The sequence below is a fragment of the Amblyomma mixtum genome, chromosome 1, assembly GCF_055824585.1.
Source record: "Amblyomma mixtum isolate Tamu chromosome 1, ASM5582458v1, whole genome shotgun sequence".
NCBI classification, from domain to species: domain Eukaryota; kingdom Metazoa; phylum Arthropoda; class Arachnida; order Ixodida; family Ixodidae; genus Amblyomma; species Amblyomma mixtum.
Genome location: NC_143012.1, coordinates 20,429,855 through 20,448,936, shown reverse-complemented (window position 1 = coordinate 20,448,936; position 19,082 = coordinate 20,429,855). Strand labels below are relative to the sequence as shown.

General features: G+C 47.5%; 1 pseudogene; it reads left to right on the top strand.

Moving 5' to 3' along the window:
- The first annotated feature begins 12,630 nt into the window (after positions 1–12,630).
- On the top strand, positions 12,631–13,593 carry LOC149365657 (alpha/beta hydrolase domain-containing protein 17B pseudogene; annotated as a pseudogene).
- The last annotated feature ends 5,489 nt before the right edge of the window (positions 13,594–19,082 follow it).

Here is a 19,082-nt window from a genome sequence, read left to right as displayed (position 1 = left end):
CGGGACCATTATGTAGCAACGCACACGCATGAATACTAGACCCACGAACACCACTAAGTTGCTGTCTGCATCGCTTTCCAAACCGCTTTACACACTCAGTCTTAATTAATGAATTGGTTAACTGAATAATCGATTATTGATTAATCGTAGGTCACAGTGTAAATGGTAGGTACACTGTTATGACTTTCGTAAACAAACATGGGTACTGATGATGATACTAGCCCGGTGGGTCACGACGCACATGGATTAGGGCTCCGAAACTCGCGGCCCCAGTGAAAGTGTTGAACCTACCGTCGGCGACGAGATAAACTACAGCCTTGTTTTTGTTTACGCTCCTAGTGTATTCAGTGCCTGCTGATGTGATTGAAAGGTGCATACAAGGCACAGCGCGACAATATAAACGCTGCGGTCGACCATAATGAGGACCAAACGGGCGCACTGCTGGAATACGAATCACGCGTTTGTATACGTTACGTAACCTGGCGCGAGGCGTACGAGCAATCGTTACGTCGCCCCCTATTCTGTGGTTGGTATATGTGCCTGATGGAAGAACGCAAGGGACAATTGCGTGCGCGGCTACTCATTAATAGGCACCTCCAACGCCCCAGCCAACTGCTACATAGCTGGAAACGTACCGAGAACCATTGTCAGCGAATCCTTGTCATTACGTGGGGGGCACGCGAGTAAAGGGGTTAATGAAGCGCCTCCATACGCGACGACTTCCGGTGAAGTGTGTGCGACGTTGAAGGCCGTTACGTAAAAGGTGCTTCTGCTCCTCTCCTTTCCGGTGCCCCTTCGCCCCCGTACCCACGAAATGAGGCGTCGTGAATCGGAGGTCGCGTTTACAGCAACAAAAATTTACTATTTTATTTACGGTGTCTTCAGTGCGGAAAGGATGTTCCCCAAAGAGAGTAGATGGAAAACAAGAGCATAGGGAACCTAGTTCTATTGTGTGTTGACATGCGACAGCATTCGAGTCACTCTAAACACGAATACTCCTATCAGGGAGTAAAAAGAGCGGAAACTCTAGCGAACTCCCTTCTTTAAAGGGTGCGCGCTATAGCTTAATTCCTTTTTACTCCTTTCTGTTTAGAGTGTGATGATGCTTTTTCTGGAAGTACTGATGTAGCTTGTGAGAACCAGGTTGCTTTTCCCGAGCTCTTCCATTACACCATCTTCCACGGACGGCAGCTGGAGGCTGCACACGGATGAACCTAGTCTAGTGACGTCAGTTCCCTGCAGCCAATGGGCCTTTTCGGTCTGGTGGCGTCACTGCAGGGCTGGTGACGTCCCGTCCATCCTGCCAATGATATATCGGCGCTCTGGTGACGCCACCGATGACGTCACTGCCTGCTAGACAATCACGATTTTTCTGGGGAACGCCGGAGGTTCGCCGCCAGCTTTTCAAAGCTCTGGGAAGGCTTCTGCGCTATCGCATAGAAAAAAAAAAGAAATGGCTGAGGCTTAGCTAAGGTTAAGCCTAGTCAGATGCGAAGCATATTGGCTAGGCTTGGTAATACATGGCTTTCCTTGGTTGAATACTTGGTCATTTTAATACAACCACTAGAAGCCTTCGTCGTGGGGGAAGACAACGGCATGGCTACAGCGGAACGCCGGCTAACCCCGAGACGCGCGTTGGGTGAGCGCCTGGATTGCCACGGAAGCCGCGTCTGCCTGCCCGGTGGAGCGAGCGTTTCACCTACACCACGGAGACCTACACCGAGTGTGAACGCGCGTTCGAAATGCGCGGGAATGCCGCTCGAGGACATTCCGGGGTCTGTGCGATGGCATCGTTCTCCCTCTCCCAGCGCGTGACGGCGATCTGTCGTGATGTCATGTGTCACGTGGTATGTCACGTGGTGTGACGTCACTGTACCACGTGGTCTGCACGGAGTGCAACAACAGCGACGGCGCGAGGTGGACCCCCGTCTTCCTCTGTCGTGACGTCATGTGTCACGTGGTATGTCACGTGGTGTGACGTCACTGTACCACGTGGTCTGCACGGCGTGCAACCACAGCGACGGCGCGAGGTGGACCCCCGTCTTCCTCTGTCGTGACGTCATGTGCCACGTGATATGTCACGTGGTGTGACGTCACTGTACCACGTGGTCTGCACGGCGTGCAACCACAGCGACGGCGCGAGGTGGACCCCCGTCTTCCTCTGTCGTGACGTCATGTGTCACGTGATATGTCACGTGGTGTCACGTGTACCACGTGGTGTGCACGGCGAAGGGCTGTAGTGTACCTCTAGTAATATACTTCGCATAAAAAAAAACGAAGAAAAAGGTAAAGGCAGTTATTACGAGAAGAAGGTAAAAATCTGGGGCTCTGATTGGCCCAGGACAAAGAGGAAAGCCTAGCCTGCGCAGTGGCGACTCATATGTCTTCCGGGGAGGGGGTAGTGGAGGACATGATAAAACTGTCACTGTTACTTTTTTATTCCTGCGCAAGACAAGAAGCCTGCAAGCTTTCTTTTTCTAAATGATTTTTGTCTCAGTTCATGCCTGACCATTGATTACGGCCGTGTTGAATGCAGGAAGAGAAAAGCGAAGTTTCTTGCATGTTAACTAGTTTTGCGTGGCAATCCTTGCATCAGAGGCTCTACTAACCACCGGTAAACTTGGCACATAAGAATTAACGGATAAGATTATTGCAAAGTACCCTATACTGGATCCATCCAGTGCTTCGGTTCTCCTGGGGCCCTCTTTCCAGCTAAATCCAAACACGCGCACGCGGCCTCAACGTATACGTTGCGCAATCTCCATAATTCTTTTCTGTTTTGCTCCGCATCGCTCTCTCTCTCTCTCTCTCTCTCTCTCCCGTGCGCCAAATCATGTGAATTAAAGAGAGGTGCGTCAGATTTTCCTCCGTAAAGTGTATATTGCACGGCTGCGGGTCGGACTGCGCCTACTTGTTACGTACCCAGAATGACGCCGATTGTTCTCGAGTTGTCAGGCTGGCAGCTGCAGCACGCAAAACCACGTAAGCGTCTCATAGAGGGCGGTAGTGGTTGGCGACAGTGATTTATAGTCTCTGTTCCCGAGGGGAAAACAGAAGTCGCAGCCGGTTCGCGTGACACGCACACATAGTCGCTTGTGGAAACACATATACTTTGGACAACATTATTTCCGCTTGGTGGACAATGGCCGAAACAGAGAGCTGTAATTTTTCGCCGAGAAGTTCGCATGGCTCTCGTGTAATCTGCTTTCCCCTTAGCCTCGTTTTTTTTTTTCACGAATGCTGAGGTTCACGGTAGTTCATTCCATTGTTCGGCGGCCTCGATATTTACAGTTTTTATACGATAAGTTTTCTTTATTTAGAGAAATATAAGCACCTCATTTTAGTTGCAGGTTGTAGGCTCCCTAACGATGCACAAGACATGCGAACATATGGACCGCTACGTGGTATTCGTCTACAACCGTTTAATAAGTTGTCATTGAAATTCTTCTCTTATGCTGTCCCGGTTTCGCTTTTATCAACCAAACGATGTCCGTGGCATGTAAGCAGTGCTTAGGTCACAGGTGCATTAAAAAAAAATAACTTCATTATAACTGGTGATACGTTGTTTTTTTTTGTTATTTCAGCTATCGAAGCAAGTTGACTTAATCGTGTTAGTGATATAAACCTACGCAACAGCGATAATATTGCGGTGTTTTTCATATCACACAGGGCCTAGACACTTCTTACAGATTACAGCCATCGTTGGGTCGCTGACAGAAGCCAAAACAGCATCACGAAGAAATGCGATTATAAATTATTTATTGTTCACCGGGGAATATCTCGGGGGGGGGGGGGGGGGGGGGGGGGTCTGTGTAAGATGATGTCTAACACATCAAAAAGGACAACACGCAATCAAAATTTTGTGTCTGTACTCCGTAAAAGCGGAAAAAAATCTCGGTAAAATGGTTTAAAGTAAGAAACCTGAAAGTGATTAGCATACTTTAAAAATCTTGAGCGTTTATTATCATGTGTTCACACCCCTGATTTTTGGATGCATGTGTTATAATTAGTCCCATCTCTTCATTATATCTTGTCCTTCTTTTCGTGATTTGCATTGGAGGTTAGAAAACTGGGGAAATTTGTAATTTCTTTTGCACACTTCATGCGGCTTCAATGGCTAACAGGCGTCGCGAGCTCAGAAATATGCGATTAGTTATTGATCATTTTTTTAATGAGCACTATGGTCAGCTTTCTTGGACATTAGGCACCTAGCGCCATCTATTGGCCTCCAGTGGCGAACACCGCATAATGTAATGATGTCTGTTAAAAATGAAACTTTGAGAAAACTAGGGCGTACCGAAAGAGGCCTTCACGAGGCATCACATTTTATCTCATTGCCACATGTATGTGCGTAGGCCTACCATCAGCTCTGTTCCTGTGCTTTCATCCTCCTGCGTTTTTGCCCGCTTTTTCGTGCTGCAGTATATACGAAGGCCGGAGTAGGAGGAGAAAACTTTCATTAGAACAGTGTATTGAATTGGGAAAGGGAGGTGGGGATGGTCGTTGAGCTGGGTGGCAGTCCCTATTCCGGGACGCCATTGGCCGCCGCCGCTGCCCGACCAGGGCCCGCTGGGCCCGTGAATGTCGGGTCCACGTGTTTTAGTACGGCGGGATTTAAGACCCGGTTTAGAGCCGTCAAAGGTGGCACTGCTCGGTTCTGTCGAGACCCTTGGCGGGTCCCGAAAGTGCCCTCCTGCAGAGGCCTAAATAGTTTGTAATATCCGCATAAGAGATTAACGGGATTGGTACGAGGCCGGTAAGTTATTCCCGGGTAATCCAGTGAAGATCGAGTAATTAATTGTTATATCATTTAATCTGTTCACTGATTTTTGTACACGTGGTCCAATCTCTATCGGCTACTGAAGTTTGATGCGGCTGGCCAAGGCCTACAGGCAAAGAACCAATGAATTAAGAAAACAATCATTCAGACAAAATGATCAGTCAATAATTAGTTGATTGATCACTGTTATGCTATATATAACGATGATTTTACTTATTATACAGGCCGTTAATAATAGATCAAGATATTTTGTTATCAATCGATCAATCTATTATCAAGATCAGCGATACTGTCCGATCACTATTGCCGCTGCAATTCTCTACTCATAACTAATGCCGAGAGGCAATGAACCCGACGCATAGCTTTCACCGTGCATGCAACCCGTAAATGCAACCGGGCGACTCGCTCGCGTTCTCGATCCTGCCCGATGCAAACACGCCTGTACACAAAATCGGCATCGGTAATATTCCGCTCTCCTGGGCCCCCTCCTCCTCCGTGCCGCGTTACTCACCCACCAGCCACACCTTTCCCTCCGCATCTCCGTGCGTCACATGCGCCAATCTCGTCCCCGACCCCGAATCGACCCAGATCTTCGGAGAACCGAGCACCGTGGCGCGTCATCCCCGATCGTGTACGCCCGAGCCGTTTTCTTCTACGATGCGATGTGGCGTTATACTCTGTGCGCACGTGTGCTACCTGCCCGGTGTTGTACGCTAATACACTGGCACGCAAACAAACCACTCCCACCCACCGATCCCTCCGCACCCTGTTGTGGTGAATCCGGAGCTGTTCGGGTGGGCAGCGACGAATTAAAGGGACCTCATCGTACAGCACTGACAGGATTTTTGCACTATATATATATATATATAGTGCCCCTCATTGCCCTTCCGATGTTTGCTTAACACACACACACACACACACACACACACACACACACACACACACACACACACACACACACACACACACACACACACACACACACACACACACACACACACACACACACACACACACACACACACACACACACGTGTGTGCGTGTGTATTAAGCAAACATCGGAAGGGGAATGAGGGGCTTGTTATAAGTATGAGAGAAGCCAACAGCCACAGAAACCAAGGGACACAGGGGATTTTTAATTAATTTATTTATTTTGTGGTTTTGATTTAGAATATTACTGAATATGCTATCGTTTAAAGCTAATTAATTGGGCAAGCAGAAGAAAAAACAACCACATGCCGCCGGTGGGATCCGCGTAATTCGGCGGTCGTGGGTTCGGATCCCACCGGCGGCGTGTGGTTGTTTTTTCTTCTGCTTTTCTAATTAATTAGCTTTAAACGATAACATATTCAGTAATATTCTAAATTGATCAAAACCACAAAAGAAATAAATAAATAAAAAAATCCCCTGTGTACCTTGGTTTCCGTGGCTGTTGGCTTCTCTCATATATATATATATATATATATATATATATATATATATATATACTAGTTTCTGGTAGAGTCGTGCTTCGCCTTTGGCTCAGCGTCTGTTGCTTTGCTTCGATACATGTGTAGATAAGATCTCTTTCGGAGAAAAAAAGCGTTGGAGTAGCCGTTGTTGTATGTCGTAAACGAAAACGCCGGCGTTAATAGCCTCCTGGCCAATAAAATTGTTGCCTATAGGTGGATCTGAGTTATTAAAGGCGGGTAGGCCCGGGATGGAGCGTAGTTATGAGGTATGTTGGTAGTTGTGATAGCGTTTATGTAATATTGCTGAAAGGATAAGGGCAGAGACGACGAGGCTGGGTGTTTCATTTTTATGTGTGCGACTGCTTCGAAGAAAAAAGATGAACATGACGAAGGGTCGGTCTTTAGCATTATTGATCTTCAAGTGAGTTGTGTTTAAATGCAGGAATGCCATTTAACGACTGTTTTTTTTTTTCACATATCCGTGCCCGCAATTTTTATACGTCCATACGTCCACCCCATGAGAAAGCTTAGGAAAATAAAATACATGCGTAAAAGCACAGGTTTCAGTGGGTTTCCAGCCCGCGCCTCATACAGCTCTCATTCGGCGAAAATGCCGCTGTATGTGGGTTAGAAGGTGCCTGCAGTAGTAGACCACATTTGTTTATTTGTTATTTATTTATTTATTTGTTTGTTTGTTTAGTTGTTTATTTGTTTAATCACGTTGTTCCAGTGTATTCTTTTTTCTTTTATTACCCTCCAACCTAACCGAAGGCCCTGTCTAGAACGTGTAAGGTACTATGAAAAACTAAACCGAAGATTAACGTGTCCCGTCACAGTTCCCATTGTAATATCCAAATACACACATGAAGAAAAGAAAAACTATCAGGCGACTGCGAAAAATGTCGCGGATGCAGCTATCTGTAGGCTGGGGTTTTTGGTGGGTTTAGAGGGATATTGTTTTCTAGGGTAATGGTCACCAGCGTGATCATCGATGTTTCGCGTTCACCTGACGAGTGACAAGAATCACCGAGTATAACGACCTGTTTCTTAGTGCAATGCAAACTGGGTCACGCAGTGATTCACAGAAGGACACTTCACGAAAAGGAAAGGGCTCGGCGCAAACCAGCAACGTAACAGAAAAACAACAGACATTAAGCCGACAGGTTGGTAGGACAGGTAGACCGATCATTAGAATAACATCATAAAAATGTCATGTAAGTTGCAGTAATGTTATACGTTACATTGAAACGTTTCATTAATGTTAAAGATCAACATATAATGTTATGTTATATCTAAAACATTAGTTTAACTTCGAAAGTGAACATTATTCTAAGGCTGGTTTTTAAATATTATAGGCTGAAAAATTAACAAGTATGTTATGTGTTGCATCATAAACATTTGTTTAACGTTATAAGTAAACATTGTTTTAATACAGCATTCTATACATCATTATAATGTTTGAATTATAGCTATAGGCCACTGCGGTGGCTCAGTGGTTATGGCTCTCGGCTGCTGACCCGAAAGACGCGGGTTCGATCCCGGCCACGGGGGTCACATTTCGATGGAAGCGAAATTCTAAAGGCTCGTGTACTGTGCGATGTCAGTGCACGTTAAAGAACCCCAGGTGGTCGAAATTTCCGGAGCCCTCCACTACGGCGTCTCTCATAGCCTTAGTCGCTTTGGGACGTTAAACCACCACAGACCATTAACCACAAGAAAATATAACATAGGAACATGCAAATAATTTTTGAAGAAAACGGAAATATAACATTGCTATATTATTTCGATGGTGCCTGCGAGAATTACCCTGCAAAAGCTTCCATCTCGGCACCAAGCCGTGAGAAGCGGAAAGAGCCTTTTTAAGAAATAACGACTCATTGTCTCTTGGAAGAGGATCCGCCGATGGGGAGTTCCCAACGCACTTGCCACTTCCAGTTGCAGGTGGGAACTACGTGACGATCTCAGAGACATTTCTGTCCAGTTATATAAGTAGGCATATTTCCGAAATTATTAGCGAGACCTATTTCTCGCGAGCTTTATGCTATTCGCGAGAAACGCGAAAACCAGGTCATTCCGAAAATTAAGTCATTTGCAGTACCTTTTAGCCTTGTGTCCACCATTTCGCTTCCATTAAGTAACTTGTGAGACGCAGAAAAGGCTCAGACCCTCACAAAAAATTACTAACGGAGTCCACACACCGCTCATGGTTTTATTACTCCAAAGCCTAAGAACGCCAAGTGTACAACTCTTATAGACAGTGTATGGCATGTTGTATATAACCTCCCGAAAGTTAATGTGGATTATGAAAGACGCTGTGGTGGAGGAGTCTAGATTAACTTTGGTCACCTGCTGCTCTTTGACGTGCAAGTTTAATGCCCTCTTTAACAAGGTACAACACACAGGCGTGTTGCAATGTCTCCTCCATCAAAACGAATTCTCTGCGATTGGGATTTGACCCCTTGACCTTCGGCTTATCAACCGAACTTCGCGACTTTCGGGTCGACGCTGGCTTATGACCTCGCCTCTTTAGCAGAGTGTCTTCTGTGGACTTGAAACAAAAACTTCTATTGACCGCCAATGAAGTATCTGCGGACCGACGCTTTCAAATTATCCGCAGAAAATTGTGCACACAGTGACGACAGTGTTCAGAGACGCGCTTTTTTTTTACTTCTTATCACGGATGACCCATTTTATGTAGGCGTCTTTTTTGATTCGCCCGAATTGAGTTTCTCGCCTGACACGATCAACAAGGCATCGGAGCCGAGGTCGATAAACAAGCAGCGCCGCGGCGGCCGCGCAAGTAGGCCTTGCTTCCGCGTTTGTAAAGAGCCTGCCATGCAACGAGCAGTAAATAAAAACGCACAACTAAAACAATGTAAGCACAGAATACGAAAAGGAGCCCAGGGTTGCGTTGCGCCAATGCCGACGAAAGCGAATACACGCGTTGAGCGAAACACTTATCCTCGCAGACGACTATAGCTAGTAAAAACAAAGGACGCAGACGGTAAAGCAGAATAAAAAAAGAGCAGACGAAAACGAGCTGCCAACGAGGCAGCGGGAGTATGGTGATAGGCAACGGGAAAAAGAATGAGAAAGTAAAAGCGAAGGAATTAAGTAGAAAAAATGGAAAGGGAAAACAAGAAATGATAAGCGCGCGCCGGCGCAGGCAGGCCTACGATTCATCCTTGCCAATGACCCCAAAACCCAGAAGCCCGCAACGGAGGAGGCGAGAGTAGCAGCAACCTCGACACACTCCCGTCCCACGGCCGCCGATGAAACTTCCGTGCAGTGCATACTCTGCTTATGTTTAAATCTTCGCGTAGCCTTCAAAGCCATACACGGCCATGTATTATCTTGATATCACTGCTAACTTGCATATGCGGCACAGTTCTTGAGTATCATAACTCGCTCTGCAAGGCGGCGTGCAACGAGGGGCCCAGAGAGCAAGTTTTTTGTGGGTTCCCTCGTATGAAGTACTATACAACAGCTTTTAAAACTCTATTTTATCTTGCAGCCTGCTTCAGTGATGTGTTGCTTCGTTATCGTCGTCTTGCAAGATATCATGCAGGCGGTGACGACGCTCGTCCCGTGCAACTACTCACTGTACACCCTAAACAGAAAAGAATAAAAAGGGAGCCGTACTCCAGTGCACCCCCTTCAAAAGAGAGTGCATTAGAGGACAGCTATACTCCCTTTTTACTCCCACATAGACGTATTCGCTTTTAAAGAGTAAAGCAGACCACCTTGCATCGCTTACCTAATGGCTAAGGTTTGGATGTTGTCTTCTTCAATCCTCACTGGATTGCACCACGGAAACTGTATGGCTGTTACGTTTCGTATGCGTTTCATACCCGTCGTGCAGCCGACTTCGAATAAACTTCGGTGTCAACTGTGGACTGACTTTAGAAGGTGTCTTCTGACAGGAAATTATTGTATGAACGCACATGTAAGGGGCTTTGTGCTTGCAAAATAAATCCCTGAACCGCACTCTCATCCCAACCGCGCGGACCACGTGATAACTGGCGATAATGAATTCCCATTGGTGAGCAGGTATGTACGGCAATGCTTCATTCTGATTGGTCGTCAGCTGACCATGTGATTTAAGGGTGATGACGTCATTGAGCTTTATTTCTTACGACATACTGCTAGAACTAATGCGGATGATGCAACTGTATCCGCAAACCTGGCTAGTTACAGTTACCACTGTTTAAAAGATGCGAGTTCAAAAATTTCGTAGAGGTTCCCTAATTAGGAGCTGTGTCTTTGCAAAGGATTCGTCACGACCTTTTCGCACGCTCTTTTCGCGCTTCGTAACGCTGTACGCAACTAGGGCTATGGAGCCGAAGGCCGAGAGCTCCACCGCTGCACAACGCGGCAATATATGCCTCGACGTTTCGTATGCTGTTCCTTCTCCGCCATCCCTCTTTCCCTCTATCGCCCACACTCGGCCACCTTCACTTTCTCGAAATGAAAACAATCCTTCCTATTCATTCCTCCTTTCGTCGTGAAGACTTTCGTAGCGATCGCCGTAAGTGCTCACCCCCTCCCCCAGGTGGCAGCGGCAGCAGCGCTGAGCGAAGCAGACGACCGTCTTATGCGAAACTGCGGGGAACGCCGTAAGCAGACGAACAACGCAGACGGCGGCGAGCAAGAACGATGGCTGGCCGCGGTGGCCTTCTTCTTGTAATGCCCTACGCGGCAAAAAGGCGCGCGCTGTAGGCGGCTGCGGGGCTAGCTTCCTCGATTATGTCCGTATTTCGTCGTCTGCGCGATGATGTTATAGCGGGGCGGAGAAAACGGCTACGGCTGCGCAAATGGACGAGGTGGTTTAAAAGGAAGCCGTCAAGAATGAACACTCGTCCTTTTGTTGTTACTGCGTTAGGCGATTTTGTTTGTTTGGCGTGTCGGGGATGTTTTTTTCCGCGTGTAGCATTGTGGGGTGCGCGAGATGCGCTGCCGTTCTGCTGCGTGATGGCGCTCCGTACGACAAAATGGCGCAGCACCTTGAGATTAGAATGGTTCTTTCCTGCTGCAGAAAATACACGAGCAACCATGCGCTCCAAGATGACACTATCACATTTATATTGCAATCACGCATGGTGTTTCGAACATATATCCGCTATCAAATCGCAGTCGAAAGTGTTTAGTTGTTGCCTGCGGTGTATTTGTTTCATTTGAGACCACGTGGATCATGCCAGAAAGAACAATGCTAAAAACAGGGGAAAAAAAACTAAATCGTAAAAAACAGCGAATTGAAGTTGGCTTGCATAGGTAGTTTACCCCGTTCCGATGCCAAAGATGTTGCTTTCATTGAAAGCCAAGATTTCGTGAGCTATAAAGGGTCACAAAGTAATACAAGTATCACCACCATCGGCCGTTTTCGGAATCAAATTGCGGAGTGTAAAGACAGTGTTTTTAGCGCGGATCTCACGATGGTCACAGAGTTCTTTCTGGGCTTGACGTCAAAAGTGTGAACCGAGTATAGTGGGCGAATTTTTAAACCCAATTATCGCGGCAATAAATGCGTCTTTTGCTGCCGGAAGAAGCTGAACGTATCAAGAAAGAGAAATAGAATCGTTTCTTTTCTTTTTTTTTCTTCACTGGGAACGTAACTTAAATGTTGTCGTTAGTGTCCCTTTAAAATCACTTTTGGTGGGCGCATCACTACTCAATATTAAGACCTTGATCACCGATATAGCAGAAGCCTTATACTGAGAAGGCTACGGAATAAATTTCTCGTCGGTTTAGCAAACAGTGTATTCATTCAAGTCGACGTTACCTTTACCGCCCTTTGTTGTGCCGGTATACACAAACTTCATTCTTACTCCTAACACGTCGCAGGCAACACACCTTTTGATACACGATTCTTAAAAAGCTGAGTGGGCGGGACTACGCTAAGTATATAATGTGTGATCTTCAATTGAATGCGTATTTTCCCGAGGGTGACTAAGAAAGCGACTGCGTATTATGCGTACGGTCATGGTACGGGTAGAAAGGTGGAGATGACAAGCATATTCGTAATTCACATAGTGCATATACGTGATCATGTGCTGAGGGTTCGACGACAAGCAGGAGAGGACAGATGTACCGGAGACTGTTCGATGGTTTTGCGCTGAAGCCTTCATAGGTTCCGACATGTTCACGGCCGCTCGCAGTTTGAGCGCGGCATGATGGTTCGTTACAGATACCGATCAAATTGGAGGTAGAATCAATGTTTGCTCAAACTTTCACCACAGCGCTGACGCGCGATTAAAAGCCGTGCTGCGCAAATCAAAATGCGCATTGACAGTCACCTCGCCAGCTATTTAAGCATCGCGCAGTACTGCGACCGTACTAGTGTGTTGCCGAAGGCATTCACAGGTGCCACACTTCTGTGGTAAACCGTCGCTTTGTAGAAGATGGACGTCAACTGGGGCCGACCATGGCCCGCGCGCCAGCTGCTCCACCTACTCTGCTGCCCGCCTCTTCCGTCCCGAATCGCGGCACAGCTGGCATTCAGACCTCCGGAACCCAGCTACTCACTCGAACCCACCGACGACGCCTCGACGCTCACCTTCAAGCTCAACGAACGGGCCGAATGGCACCACTCTCGGAGGAGGCTCGAGGCCATCGAGGTCTTCCAGAGGACCACGTACTACGGTCGCCTTCTGACCTGCATGTTCCTGCGCTACAACGCGGCCGCTCCCTTTACACTGTTCATCAGCCACGGCAGCAGAGTGGACCTGGGACTGATGCTCAACTACTACCGCAGACTGGCTACGCTCCTACGCTGTCACGTGTTCAGCTACGAATACACCGGCTACGGCCCCAGCTTCGGCGTGCGTCCCTCAGAGAGGGACCTGTACGAGGACGCCCAGGCCGCCTGGGAGGCGCTGCTGAACCGCTACTACATCCGACCCAACCAGATCATCCTTTACGGCATGGACATCGGCACCGCGGCGACGGTGGACCTGGCCGCTCGCACCCGACCAGCCGGTGTCGTCCTGCACACGCCCATCGCTTCGGGCCTCCGCGTCGTATTCCCCGGTGTTACCAGGACGTGGTGCTTCGACTCGTTCGCTAGCATCGACAAGATTGCCCGGGTGAGGTCGCCTGTGCTCCTTATCCACGGTATGGACGATCAAGTGGTGCCGTTCACTCATGCCCTGGCTATGCACGCGCGATGCCGGCATCCAACCGAGCCCCTCTGGATCGAAGGAGCCGGACACGACGGTCTTGAGGTGTACGGCCTGTACACCGATCGGCTCAAAGAGTTCCTCTGGATCGAGCTGCATAGCTTTCCTCTACGAAGAGGCCTGCCACCCCAGGAACCTGATGAACCATGCACAGAGTCGACCCAGCTGTTGCTTCCATCGTCTTGACTTGTCTGTATTTCTTGGAAGTGCCTTTTACTCTTTATTTTTTTTTTTGTGCTTGCGCCAGCTCCCGCTAATGGAAATGCCTGTTGGAAAAGGCACTTGACAACTGACAACACATCGCCGGACCTTATTAGCGAAGTGGTACACTGTGGGGGTGGCAGTCCTGTGGTATACGTGTAGTCTGAAAGGACGTGGCGAACTTATGCTTGGTATTCGCTTGTGCACGACAAAGCTGATGTGTGCTGCCAACTGTTTGACAAATGGTCTGTTCTCGTGCGGGCCACGCTTGCTTTTACAAGTTTTACAAGGTCGGGCATCATATAATGACCTTGCAGTATGAGTACTGCATACGAGCACGTCCGTACATGGTTCATGAAGGCCATTAAAGAAGTTCTGAAGGAGCCAGCCGCACGTCTCTCTCATTTGGGTTGTATTTAACAGACCACATTGTTATGAATCCTAATTAGCCCTTTAATTAAGTCGCTTAGTGCACACCTATGTATATAGAGCATGAAAAGAAATTGCCTCAAGAAAGGCTTCGGGGGTGGGGGAACAGGATGCCACAAGGCACTCTTGTCACACCAGCGAACAGGAGACAATACTGCCAGGCTATTCCCATTATTATTGTGAGCTTCCGCCATGGTCATGCAGGTAGATATTGCCGACAGTACTATTTCTTTTAAATTCCTAGCGTGGTGCGCATCTCCTAGACAGGAAATGGTCCCACGATTTCTAGGTGTCAGAAATTCTGGCATGTAAGTGTTCGTGTTGAACTATTTGACACTTTGAACGAAAGTTTTTATATGCGTGTAAAAGGTTACGCGTTTGTGTTTTCAGTACGAAAACTAACTCGCTTTCTTGTGGCGTGGATCTGCGATTTTGGGGAATTTTTTAAAAATCGTAACGAGTGGAGTCTGAACGACCAAATACAAAAATGAACGCACTTTTCTGTTCGACACGCATGGCCAGTTGTCTTACTGTGTTGCATCCACAGATTCAACACAGCGAGATCCACGGACCCTACCGCCATCTGCTTCCGAAGGGAGTAACTGCGCATGCGTAGGCCATCCCGAGGGTGTCAGATGGCGCCAGCTGCCCGCATTACGGTCACGTCTAGACCAATCTGCGCATGCGCACTAGCGGCGCACGGAAGCGGATCGCCTTTGCGACCGTGGAACGCGCTGCGCTGAATCTCTGTCACTACATTCGCGAAGGATCGCGATCACGCACGAGATTAAAAGGCGTAACGGATTGTTCTCGACTGCGCACTCTTGTTATCTGGGAAGTTCTGTCATATTTTTAGAGTGGTAGGTCTGCTCAATGCAAAATTGAAGTTTCAGATATTGTCTGGATTTGGCATTTGACCTTCGGACTCAGCAATTCATAGCAACAACCTTAACTGAATCAGATGTCTAAGCATGCTTTTACTATGGCCGATGCGATGGTGTCCCCAAATTGGCCTGAGTATCGACAACATTTGCCCTCCCCACCCGCGAAATTTTACCTTCATAAATTTGAACCAAAATCAATGCCCAGGCTAATTTAACCACGGGAAACATAACGAACTCCAAATTTATCCCATCCCCCCACTCGAAATATGACCTTCACGGATTTGGGCCAAATCGACACCAGGGTAATTTGACTGTGGGCAACCCAATGATGAACTCTCCCAAAATTTGGCCCACCCCGAAAATTTGACCTTCATCGATTTGGACCAAAATCGATGTCAAGGCTAATTTGACTGTGGCCAACACAATGATGACCTTCAAATTTGGCCTTCTCCAATTAAAATTTGGCTCATCTCCTAAAATTTGACCTTCATCGAATTGGATAAAAGCGATGCCAAGGCTCTTCATGGCCAACACAACATTAACCTTCAATTTGGCCTTGCGCGTGAAGTCCTCGCTCATTGTGGTCGGTGACTTCAACAGGAATGCGAAGTGCGACACCAATTTCATAAACGGAATGAGAGACCTTGGTCTTCTGCTCAGTTCCACTCCCGATGTTCCCAGCACGCAATGGAGCACCGCAATAGATCTCTCCTCCGAGCGAGTGTGCTCTGCAAAGGTGACCATATATTCGAACTGCAAATCATAGCCAACTACTGAACGGGCCACAAAACTGCGTTTACCCGCCGCGGTGGCTCAGTGGTTATGGTGCTCGGCTACTGACCCGAAAGACGCGGATTCGATCCCGGCCGCGGTGGTCGAATTTCGATGGAGGCGAAATTCTAGATGCCCGTGTGCTGTGAGATTTCAGTGCTCGTTAAAGAAACCCAGGTGGTCGAAATTTCCGGAGCCCCTTCACTACGGCGTATCTCATGGCCTGAGTCGCTCTGGGGTGTTAAACCCCATAAACCAAACAAAACAAAACTGTGTTTGCCAGAATAGCGTAAAAAGAGAAGAAGAAGAATGCATGACTGAATAAATGCTTAACAGTTGCAAACCGAGTGCTTGCAAGATATAAGAATCTGAGCAAGATAAAATAATCAGTAAATCATAGTTAAGCAAGAAAGAGCGACCGCTAGACCTTCGGTTTAACAGAGTTAAACCGCTGTCATTTTTTAGCGTAAGTTTCCAACCACCTGTAAGTGCGCGTGGCACTGGCATCGTCGAGTTGCTATATCTTCTTACGTCTTGGGCGCGAGTTCACTCAATAAACTGCCTGTATATCAGTTTTCCTGACTGAAAGCACCTCAACTGGGCAGTGCATATTAAGGCGAAAGCCTTTAATGCCTCATACTGTCGTTAGCAGACGCGTCGGCAGGAGTGTCGACAGACGCGTCGGCAGCCGTGTCGACAGACGCGTCTGCATATTTGTCCTGCTTAAAAGGCTCAAGGTTCCAGCATGAATAAAGGCGCATCTTGTCAATGCATGCGCTTCATAAATAAAATAAAAGGAGTAAAGTCAAGAAAAGGAAAATAAAAATAAAATAACAAAAATAAAAAACAAAATAAAGATAAGATGTGGCAATAAAAATAAAAAACGAAAATTAAGAAAAGGAGCAATAAATAAATAAAAACAAAATCTGAAAAATAAAAAAGTAAATAAAAACAAACAGTGGCCAGGAAACGCTTTCGCCTTGCAGCACTTTAGAGAGCCAAAGTGCCCCCTGAACTTTTGTTGGTGCAGGCTGGTCTAACTAACGGGATAAATTTGAGGCGAACGTTACCAATGAAAACCAGTGTCTTTCTACAGGAAAATACTGCAGAGCGCCGCTGATGACGTCAGAGGTCACCCTCATTCTTCTACTATGGCCCGCTGGGATAGCACAGCAACTGAATGCTGCAACTGAATGTGATAAGAAGTTTCCTCTTCAGATCGAGCCAGTGATAATATTCACGTAGCTAATAAACATTTACGTATTAACATGCGTCCTTCGAAATCATTATGATCGCCCCTTTATTACTTCTGCCTGAAAGTGACTACCTTTGCCTTTTTTAAACCCTGATTAAAGGGAAGGTGAAAGGGCTTTTTGAGAAATCGGTATGATTCAAGCATTCGAATGTATGAAGCGTCTATGTAAAGCGTGCCAGTAGCCTTGCGCTACCATTTAAAATGGCGACGTAATCGTCGATTAAAACCGCGATGATGTTCAGGCTTCTCCTTACTGCGTTGGAGAAGTGCGGGGAAACTCGTGATGACGTCATTGTTGCCCAAATTTCAGATGTACGCTACCTTCGCCCACATGTTGCCGTGCGTCATCCAATGCCGCTAAAAAATGGTTCGTGGGCAGCACCTTCGGTGGCATTGATTTTCCTTTTTTGAAGCAAGCGTTTTTTTTTTTTGCTAGAAACGTAGCGCCGCTGTACGTGACGTCATCACTGAGGCCGCTGCCAGTCACCATATCAAATGCTAGCACACAAATATTTCACATTATTTGCCGGCAAGTTTCACGTATTTGATCCTTTAAATACGTCGAATTCTTAAGCCTCTTCAGTTGCCCTTTAAAGCGTATTGGACCACTGTGGTGGCCTCAGTATACTTGTTAGCCTCGTGCAGAACACCTCTGCACAATCGTGTTTGCTCGCATATTAGTTGATATCGCGTATAGGTCAATCCCCGATCCAACTTTGCAAACCGAGAAAGAAAAAAAATTATAAAGCAATTACAAATTCCTGGTAATGCAGATTTTGAGCGGATTTTAGCAGGTTTTCCGTTTTCCGCTTGAGCCTCTTCTCGCTTGCGAGCCCTGGCCGCTCTTCTGCGTGCCGCATCCTTCTCCCGAGTTTTTGTACGACGTTAAACACCTTTAGCATACCGTGTTACCGTTACTGGAGTACCGGAAGCCCGCCCACCGCCAGTGCACACGCGCTGATTGGTCCTGCGTCGTCTGGCAAGTTGATTTGCGCATGCGCATTGACGGCTGCGGACTCCCGGTACTCCGGTAACGGTAACACGTATGCTAAAGGTGTCTATTGTTCCTCCAAACGACTGACACAATCTCCACCTGCGCATTCCAACTCCAGGACGGCAGCTGAGCTCCAGCGCTCTCCGTCCCGCGCTATCTATGTCGAGGCTGACTCACTACATCTCAGCGCGTGCGGGTGACTCAGTGCCTGCATGTGCAGCAAACCCTCAGCTCCACTCCTCGCATTTCCTCCTGCGCTTCCGCTTGCGCATGCGCGGACGCTTGACGTTGATTGCCCCGCTTACTGTGCATGGGCCGGGAACCTTCGCCTTATGGTAAGGTGAGGCTGATCAAGGTTGGAAATGGGCGTAGTTGGTTCATATTTAACTTCATTAGTGCGCTACTCATGGGAACGAAGAATACTGGACGCAAGAACCACACACGCAGACAGGGCGCAAACTATCAACTGATTTTGCTGCGTGGGAAACCCATTTTATATGAACGGTTAAAAGGAACAAATATGACAGAACAATCAAACATGGTGGCGTCAGGGTGCTGAATTAGCTTGTTTTCTTCTTAGGTAGATGCGCGGCTGTTTCGGGTTTTTTACCTCTCCTTTGTCAACGTGACTGACAGGTGCTTACGCACGTTTCTTCATTTTCTGACATCATGCAAAAGGCTTCAAACAGCTCCCGTTTCATCCTATCCTGTGACCCAGGGATGGCAGCAGTGTTGTAAAATAATGCTTGGCACTTGTCGCATCTAGAGCAGTGAGTCGCAAGGTTGTCTGGCGCCGTTAACAAGCTGCATAACATGCGGTGCTCCCGGAGCCGTTCATTCAAGCATCGTCCCGTCTGACAGCGGAATTTTGTACACCACTCCGGAAGAACAGGGCACGAACTTTGTCGCGGGCTTTGCCACACATGTGCTCTCACATGTGCGCCATGGGCTTTAGCTTATACTAGTTCAGAGATGGCTATTGGTTAGATTCTTACAGACGTGAAGCTACCATGGCCGCGGCCACCATATATAGCTACCATGGCCACCATATATAGCTACCATGGTAGCTATATATGGTGGCCGCGGCCATGGTAGCTTCACGTCTGTAAGAATCTAACCAATAGCCATCTCTGAACTAGTA